This window comes from Eriocheir sinensis, chromosome 41 (assembly GCF_024679095.1).
Source record: "Eriocheir sinensis breed Jianghai 21 chromosome 41, ASM2467909v1, whole genome shotgun sequence".
Lineage (NCBI taxonomy): Eukaryota > Metazoa > Arthropoda > Malacostraca > Decapoda > Varunidae > Eriocheir > Eriocheir sinensis.
Window position 1 is genome coordinate 5,191,843 of NC_066549.1, and position 10,077 is coordinate 5,201,919.

The following is a 10,077-nucleotide window of genomic DNA, read 5'->3' on the forward strand; positions in this document are numbered from 1 at the left end:
CCCGCTAGCGTGGTTCTCATTTGTTTCTTGTTATTGCTGCTGCTGCTGATGGTGAGTAATATACCGTCGTCCTTCTTTGAAATCTATCGTAGTTTTGGAAGATCGTGGATACGCCAGAAAACCACGGAAACATGAGAAACACGCCAGCGGAAATCGTGGTTTGACTGAAGATCCACGGGAAATTTGCCCAGTGTAATAGCCCCTTTAATAAGGTAACCCCAACGCGCCTGAGAGAAGAAGGAGAAGAAGAGGAGGAGGAGACAGAAGAGAGTGCCGGAAACTTTAGGGCTCATCCAGGCGTGTGGAGAAAGCTGTGACCATCGTGCGGGAGCGAGGCGGAGGCGGCGCGGACAGACAGCAAGTAGTGAGCTGAGGGCGAACGACGACGACACAGCTGAGAGAGACAGGGCGTGGACTCCTCATCCTCTCACCCCTCCCCCGCCCAAGCCAGCCATCCAGCACCTCTAATCCAATCAACATCCCACCATTAGCTATAGAAAAGAGCCTATCCGTGAGCTGTGTGAAAAGCTAAGGCTAAAAAAGATACGCTAAACAGTCTTCGCTCCTGTTATCCGTGTAGATTAACTGTCTCGATTTCTTCTTCTGTTTTCGTGTGTTATATTTGGAACTTGAAGCAACGTGGCCTGAAAGAGAGGAATACGTGAGTGCTGCTAACTGATAAAGGGAAGAAGAAAGCGGAGGAGAGTTTTAGTGAAGGCAAGACTTAGTGGTGGATTGACAGCACTCGCGAATGAAGTTTCCCCGACGGAATCTCGCTGGAGGGAGGTGAGTCACGTTACTGGACTGACTATGGGACTCTACTCTTTGCCATGGGACTCTCCTCTTTGCCATGGGACTCTACTCTTTGCCATGGGACTCTCCTCTTTGCCATGGGACTCTCCTCTTTGCCATGGGACTCTACTCTTTGCCATGGGACTCTCCTCTTTGCCATGGGACTCTACTCTTTGCCATGGGACTCTACTCTTTGCCATGGGACTCTACTCTTTGCCATGGGACTCTACTCTTTGCCATGGGACTCTCCTCTTTGCCATGGGACTCTCCTCTTTGCCATGGGACTCTCCTCTTTGCCATGGGACTCTCCTCTTTGCCATGGGACTCTCCTCTTTGCCATGGGACTCTCCTCTTTGCCATGGGACTCTACTCTTTGCCATGGGACTCTACTCTTTGCCATGGGACTCTCCTCTTTGCCATGGGACTCTCCTCTTTGCCATGGGACTCTACTCTTTGCCATGGGACTCTCCTCTTTGCCATGGGACTCTCCTCTTTGCCATGGGACTCTCCTCTTTGCCATGGGACTCTCCTCTTTGCCATGAGACTCTACTCTGACTGTGGACTTTCAGGATTGCCATGGGGCCCTATACTATTTATTGACTGGATTTTTAACACTGCTATGGGACTCTGCTCTTTAACCTTTAGGATTGCCATGGGGCCCTATACTATTGGCTGTGGACTTTTAACATTGCCATGGGACTGCTCTTTAACTGTGGACTTTCAGGATTGCCATTGGACTCTAACTGTGGACTTTCAGCATTGCCATAAGACTCTATACTTATAACTATGGACTTCCAGCACTGCCATGGGACTCTATACTCTTATCAGGACTTCAGCATTTCCATAAGACTCTATACTTTTAACTGTGGACTTTCAGCACTGCCACGGACTCTATACTCATAACTGTGGACTTTCAGCATTGCCATTGGACTCTACTCTAACTGTGGACTTATAATTACTGCTAAATGTATCTGCCGATGTCCTTTTGCCCTTTTTATCATATATCTGCCTATACCATGTCGCTTTTAAAACCATTCATATATCTTTCTATCCATATTTATCTATCTATCTATAATTTACCTGCCAACCTATATATCCATCTATCTTTCTATCTATTTATCTATCTATCTAACTAACTACGTATTCCTACATCCTCTCTAGTTCGTGCTGTGCTTTCTCCGTGCTACTGCTGTGCTAATACTGTGACTTTTACTGAATGGTTAAGTGCGTGCGTGTGAACTTGTGATATTTTTGTTCTTGAGTAGTTCGAAAGCGAAGACACTGGACTGCTCGGGTTAACTTGTGGAAAACTTAAAATCATTGTTATTGCTATTAGTCTTTGACAGACACACACAAAAAAACAACAACAATGAAAGAAGCACAAAACACACACACACACACACACACACACACACACACACACACACACACACACACACACACACACACACACATTACTCATTGCTAGCTCTCATTATATTCGTGTAAGCTCGAAAAAAAGACTAAAGCCAAACATATTAATCAGAGAAACTAGCATCATTATTAAGTTGCGAATGCACATTATGAAAAAAAAATCGCATGCAGGCCTATGTATGATTTTTTTCTTTTACGTTTGGGCATTTATTAACTTCACTATGTCACGGAGTAAAAAAAAAATAAAATAAAAAAATAAAGTTTAACGAAAAATAAATGTCAAAAAAAAAAAAAAAAGACCAAGTGGAGTGTATATAGGATGGGAGGGACAATTATCGACACAGTGAAGGAAGAAAAAGACTTAGGAAGAAATATAATACAAGATACACTGGGACCTGAAAAGCACATAGGCCTACATAAGAGCAGGGTATCTGGACACCTCTCCTCCCGAAATTGACCTTTTTTCGGCCACCTCTTTGGATTCTTTTTAGGAGCAGCGAGTAGCGGGATTTTTTTTTATTATTGTTTCCTTTTTTTGTGCCCTTGAGCTGTCTCCTTTGTAAAAATAAATAAATAAATAAATAAATAAAACAAAATAAAATAAAATAAAATAAAAAAATCGGCGGGGCGGGGTAAGGTGTGTGTGGGACGGGGCAAGTGAGTGACTCCGCGCTTTGTTGCTGATTGAAACTGGCAGGTAAGGTCAAACAAGGAAGGAGGGAGGAAGGAAGGTGGGGCGTGGCGGTGGTGGTCACTGGACCCGTCTGACAGCATTGTGTATAATATTATAAGCAAAGGGGAAAAAGATCAACGTTAGTGTACACATCAATAGCCTACTTACACTTATGATTACGAAATGTATCTATCTATGTAATTTTGCTCTTTCAGTCATATGTCTACCAGTCTATGTCAACCCATATGTCTCTTTTTACTTAGACCATTCATATATCTTTCTATCAGTACCTATCTATCTATATTTTTCTACGTTTATATTCTACGTTTCGATGTATCTATATTTTTCTATGTTTATATATTCTACGTTTCGATCTATCTATATTTTTCTACGTTTATATTCTACGTTTCGATGTATCTATATTTTTCTATGTTTATATATTCTACGTTTCGATCTATCTATATTTTTCTATGTTTATATATTCTACGTTTCGATCTATCTATATTTTTCTACGTTTATATATTCATACATCTGGCAATCTATCTACTTATACCTATTATGTGTCTAACTACCTATCTCTCTATCAATTCATCTACATACATATCTTTAGCTTGTCTGTCACTCTCAACCTATCCACGTAATAAGGGAGGAACCTATAGGAGCAAGCAATATCTCGATGCAGCAGAATCCTCCCTCCTGTAAAAGTGCCGTCAACGAAGAAAGTCAGTCACTGTCATGTGATAAAAAGAGTCTAACATGATAAAGCGTAGGGCGCATACCGTTTCTAGCGTTCATTCTCTCTGGCTTTCGCTCATTCTTCATTACACTGTTCTTTGGTTATGTTAAGACTTTTTTTCCTTACGATTAATTTACGAAGCTCTCAACATTATATTAGGGGGTCGTATTTTCAGATGCTTTCGACTCTCACACGAATTATTTCCAAAAGGCAAAGAGGAGATTAGTCGGGTTCTTGGGATTGCTTTTTCACGTTCATGGTGCAGAAGCCTCGTCAAACTATTACTAAGGCCCATAAAAATACCTATGGAGATATCAACAACCTCTGCGATAGTCTTACCAAATGGGGATGTGTATAAGCCTGTTTGTCTGTATCTCTCTCTCTCTCTCTCTCTCTCTCTCTCTCTCTCTCTCTCTCTCTCTCTCTCTCTCTCTCTCTCTCTCTATTTACAATTTCACTGTTATTCCTGTTTAAACAATTCTGCTTGATCTCTCTCTCTCTCTCTCTCTCTCTCTCTCTCTCTCTCTCTCTCTCTCTCTCTCTCTCTCTCTCTCTCTCTCTGTGTGTGTGTGTGTGTGTGTGTGTGTGTGTGTTACTTTACCAGTCTGCTTTTCTAAGTGTTTGTCTGTCTGTCTGTCTGTCTGTCTGTGTGTATGTATGTATGTATCTTATTTGCTCCGAGATTAATTTTGACATCATAATTTTTTTTTTCATTATTCAAAAACTTGTCATAATCTCTCGCCGGTTCCTTTTCTCCCTTTCTTCTTTCTTTCTCCAAATACTTTTTTTTTATCTACTTTCTTATATAGGCCTACTTCCTGATATACTGACAAATTAACCAACGTAGCCTACTTACTTTGCCATTGAGAGAGAGAGAGAGAGAGAGAGAGAGAGAGAGAGAGAGAGAGAGAGAGAGAGAGAGAGAGAGTACTCGTAGAAATGTAGGCCACCCATACCCTGTGGTGAGTGTGTGTGTGTGTGTGTGTGTGCTATGAATTTGTGAGTGATGTGTGCGTTTTTCGGATCGTTTAGTCACGGGAGAGAGTGTGTGTGTGTGTGTATGTGTGTGTGTGTGTGTGTGTGTGTTCATTGTTCTAGCTGACAGGTGACCAAATCATAAAAAAATGACAAAGGAAAAAAAAAAAAAAAAACCCTGATAAAATGACATGCCTAAAATATTACTCATCTGTGTGCGTGTGTGTGTGTGTGTGTGTGTGTGTGTGTGTGTGTGTGTGTGTGTGTGTGTGTGTGTGTGTGTGTGACGTCCTTGAAATGATTAACCACCACCCAATCAAAGCTTCGTTAACACCACTACTTAAACACACAAACAAACACACATACACACAAACACCAACTAACACCCCTCTTAATACCATCACCACCACCACCAACAACAACACAAACAACAACACCATAATTCACGTTTTTATTTTCCCTTCCCTCTCTCGTCCATCCATCTCTTCTTTCTCATTGCAGTAAACACACACGAAGCAGAAAAAAAAGTATTATCAATAACTTTCTTTTTCTTCTTTCCCGTCTCCTTTGGTCGGTACTGTCAGACGCTTAGCTTCAAACTACTACTGGCAGGAACATAAAACTACCCCTGGAAGTGCCCACAACCCATACGAAAGCCTTATGAATAATGTGTGAAGAAGCGTCAAACCATGCGTCAAACTACCACCAGGGTCATACAACTACCCCTGGAAATGCCCACAAGCCCTATGAAAGCCTTGTCAAATATATGTGGTTGGGCGACGAAGCTGTTAAGAATACGAGCCTTTTGCCTTTCCTGCACGCCGGCGGCCACTGCACCTGAGGCGGGGACCAGCTGGCCGATCATCTTTCTCCACAGCGAACCAGGAAACGCAGCTGATGAGGGATGTTCTCTAGCTAGTCAGCCATCAGGTGGAGTGTGGTGACGGGGGAGGTGGGTGGAAGGGGGGAGGAGGAAGGAGGTACTGGAGAGAGAGAGAGAGAGAGAGAGAGAGAGAGAGAGAGAGAGAGAGAGAGAGAGAGAGAGAGAGAGAGAGAGAGAGAGAGAGAGAATAAGAATAAGAAGGGAAAATGAAGTTGTGAAGGAAAGGGGAGATGGGAAAATAGGATAGTGGAGAGAGGGAGAGAAAATGGAGAGAGAGGAAGAATAAGGGAAACTGAGGAAGTGGAGGAATGAGGAGTAGGAAGGAAGAAGAAGAGGAGGAGGAGTAGTAGGAGGAGGTGATGGAGGAAGGGGAAGGAGGAGGAGGAGGTGTTTGAGTGACAGAAGAAGGGAAGAGGAGGAGGAGGAGGTGTAGGAGAAAGGAGAAGAAAGGAGAAGGACGAATAGGAATTAAGATGAGCAATAAGCGAAGAGGAAGTGGAGGAAGAAGAAGGGAGAAGAACAACTACGAAAATGGGAAAGAAGGGAAGAGAAGGAGGTGGACGAAGAAGAAAAGAGAAGGACGAATAGAAAGATAGGATAGAAGGTAACAGATGAGAGGGAGAAGAGAAAAGGAAAAGAAAAGAAGTATTGGAAGAAAAAAAAGGGGGGAGGGGGAAAGAAGGGAAGAAAAGCAGGAGGTGGAGGAAGGAGACGAAGAAGAAGGAAGAAGAAGAAAGGAGATGGAGAAACAGGAAGACGAGGCAAAGGAGAAGAAAAGGAGATGAAGACAATCAGAGAGGGTTGCACTGGAAGAAGAAAACAAAAACAAGAAAAACAAGAACGAGAAAAAAAAGCGAGATGAGGAATGCGTGGGAAGATGAGGCAGTATACGTGAGGGAAGATGAACGAGGAGGAGGAGGAGGAGGAGGAGGAGGAATAACGAGAAGGGAGGGACAATGAAGAGGAGCAAGATAAAGTGACGTACAAGGGAATGAAAAATCTACACGAGTAAACCATTTCAAGAGGTACAAAGATGAACAGAAGTGAGTAAACTGGACTGGAAAAGATGAATGAAAGTGAGGTGTCGTGAGGTGGAGGAGGGGGAGGGAGCGTGAAGACGGTAATGGCAGGGTAGGAGACAGAGGCGTAAGGGGTGATGGGTGGGGTGATTGGAAGGGGTGATAAAGGAATGGGAGGAGGAGGAGTGGGTGGGAATGATGTATGGGTGAGAGCGAGCGGGAACTGATCGGCCAAATTTTCCAGAGAATTAGAAAGTTAGTTGAGCGTCGGTAGTAATGGTTGACACACTAACAGAGAGTACAGTGAACCCCCCTCCCCTCCCCCCTTCCTTCTCCCTCCACTTCCTCCTCCTCCTTTTCCCCTCAGACACCATTTATTTCCCCCTCTTCTTTTCTTTAACTTTTCTTCCTTCCTACCCCTTTACCCCCTCCCCTCCTCTTCCTCTTCCCCTCCTTCCCCTCCCCCACGGGAACTCACTCTCCATTCCCCCTCTTCCTCCCCTTAAACTCTTCCTTCCTCCCTCTTCCCCTCCTCTTCCTCCCCTCCTTCCCCCTCACCATTTATTCCCTCCTCGTCCTTCCTTCCCCTTTCCTCCCTAATGAGCCCTCCTTCCTCTCTCCCTTCCTTCTCTCCCCCTCACAGAAACTCACCCTTCATCACCTCTCTTCCTTCCTCCCTCTCCCCCCCAACGATCCTTTTCCTCCTCCTCCTCTGCCTCTCCCTCTCCCCCCAAAACCCAATCAACACCCCCCCTCCCGCCCTCCTCCTTTCTCCTTCGCTTTCCTCCTCCTCCTCCTCCTCCTCCTCCTCCTCCTCCTCCTCCTCCTCCCTCCTACTGTCTCCTTTTTCCTCCACATTTGATGAATTACACGGAAGGAAGGAAGAGACACACCATTACACTCTCTCTCTCTCTCTCTCTCTCTCTCTCTCTCTGGAAAACAAAATCAAAAAGAAAAAAAAAATCATTCCTCTCTGTCACGGCCTTTTAAATAAACTTCGACAATCCTCCTTTTCCTCCTCCTCCTCTCCTCCTCTTCTTCTTCCTCCTAATCATCATCATCATCATCATCATCATCATCATCATCATCATCAAGCAACATTAGTCCAGTGCACGGAGAACAAAAGTCTTTCTCAACGCTTTCCTCTCTCTCTCTCTCTCTCTCTCTCTCTGGCGTTAGTTATAATTTACTCCATCCTCCTCTTGTACTACTCCGACAAAGGTTAAAAACTCCACCTCCTCCTCCTCCTCCTCCTCCTGCTAGTTCTATGCTACGCCCTGACTATTGCTATTTATACTATTCTTGAGATCCTATGACTTGACTTTCCTATTTAACTTTCTTATGACTAACGTTTTTGACTTTCCGTCATTTTACTTTTTCGAGTCAAAGCTTCTTATAGACTTTGCGTGATCACTTCAATAGGCATTCAATCTCTATCCTTACGAAAGCTTACATGAGAGAGAGAGAGAGAGAGAGAGAGAGAGAGAGAGAGAGAGAGAGAGAGAGAGAGACTTCATTACCGTATACGATAACCTCCCAAAACAGCTCCTCCAAGACACGCCATAAATAGCCTACTTTTCGAATCTCCCGCACATCCTTTCAACAAGTTTTCGCTGCCTGGAGACATTGTTTTCTCCTCCCCGAAGACAGATCCAGTTCACACACACACACACACACACACATATCACCACCCCTACACAAGCTCTCCCCGAACCTAATAAAACCCAATAAAACCTTCCCTTCTCAGACGCTCTCGGCTCTCACTACAAATATTTTCAAAGCCCACAAAAAGAGATGAATCCGGATCTCATGAGTGTTTTTTTTTTACATTCATGGCGCAGAAGGCTCGTTAAACTATCACAAGGATCATAACACTACCCATGGAAATACTAACACAACCTCTACGAAAGCCTTGTCAATAGTGAGTGAACGAGCCTTAAAATGGTGTATACGATAGCCTAGCCGAAGACACATTCAATTTTTTTCCTCGAAGTCTGGCGCAGAAGTCTCGTTAAACTATCACAAGGATCATAACACTACCCATGGAAATACTAACACAACCTCTACGGAAGCTTTGTCAATAGTGGGTGTACGAGCCTTAAAATGTTGTACGATAGCCTAGCCGAAGACATTATTTTCTCCTCGAAGTCAGATTCAACCCGACGAACATACACGATGCCTCAAGACTCCTTCCTTCCTTCCTTCCTTTCCTCTTTCATTCATTCATATATTTTTTTTCCCAGCGTAGTATTCACTGAGGTTCGAATATCATGTTTTTACTAACCGTGATGCCACAAGATTCCTCCCTTCTTTCCTTCCTTTCCTCTTTCATTCATTCATATATTTCTTTTCTCAGCGTAGTATTCACTGAGCTTCGAATATCATGATTTTACTAACCGTGATGCCACAAGATTCCTCCCTTCTTTCCTTCCTTTCCTCTTTCATTCATTCATATATTTCTTTTCCCAGCGTAGTATTCACTGAGTTTTGAATATTATGTTTTTACTAACCGTGATGCCACAAGATTCCTCCCTTCTTTCCTTCCTTTCCTCTTTCATTCATTCAAATATCTCCTTTCCCAGCGTAGTATTCACTGAGTTTTGAATATCATGTTTTTACGAACATACACGATGCCTCAAGACTCCTTCCTTCCTTCCTTCCTTCCTTTCTTCTTTCATTCATTCATATATTTCTTTTCCCAGCGTAGTATTCACTGAGCTTTGAATATCATGTTTATACTAACCATATGATGTCACAAGATTCCTTCCTTCTTTCCTTCCTTTCTTCTTTCATTCATTCAAATATCTCCTTTCCCAGCGTAGTATTCACGGAGTTTTGAATATTATGTTTTTACTAACGGTATGATGCCACAAGACTCCTTCCTTCCTTCCTTTCTTCTTTCATTCATTCATATATCTCTTTCCCCAGCGTAGTATTCACTGAGTTTTGAATATCATGATTTTACTAACCGTATGATGCCACAAGACCCTACATTATAGCCCTTCCTGAGTCAGTATTCTCAGACGCGCCCAACACTCTCAAATCAACTCCCTCCATGGGCCAAAGAGGAGATCAGTCGGATTCTAATGAGTGTTTTCTTTGGGTTCACGGTGCAGGAGAAGGGGTCAGACTATCTACCACCAGGGTCATAAAACAATACCCAAGGAAATGACCTAAACTCTCACGAAAGAAAGCCTTGTAATATATATGCGAGTTTAGGAGCAGAAATGTTACAAAAAACATGACCCTTGACCCTTAAAAACACTTCCATCACACTACCCACGGAAATGACCTAAACTCCCACGAAAGAAAGCCTTGTAATATATATACGAGTTTAGGAGCAGAAATGTTACAAAGAATATGACCCTTGACCCTTTAAAAACACTTCCATCACACTACCCACGGAAATGACCTAAACTCTCACGAAAGAAAGCCTTGTAATATATATGCGAGTTTAGGAGCAGAAATGTTACAAAGAATATGACCCTTGACCCTTGAAACACTTCCATCACACTACCCAAGGAAATGACCTAAACTCACGAAAGAAAGCCTTGTAATATATATGCGAGTTTAGGAGCAGAAATGT

General features: G+C 43.2%; 1 protein-coding gene across 1 annotated transcript in view; it reads left to right on the forward strand.

Annotated features, from left to right (window-relative positions):
- The first annotated feature begins 345 nt into the window (after window positions 1–345).
- LOC127009540 (mucin-12-like) overlaps window positions 346–10,077 on the forward strand; it is a 50,973-nt gene continuing 41,241 nt past the window's right edge. The window contains exon 1 of the mRNA XM_050882714.1: window positions 346–786. The gene's annotated coding sequence lies outside the window, so the exon portion shown is untranslated. The remainder of the gene's footprint in view (window positions 787–10,077) is intronic.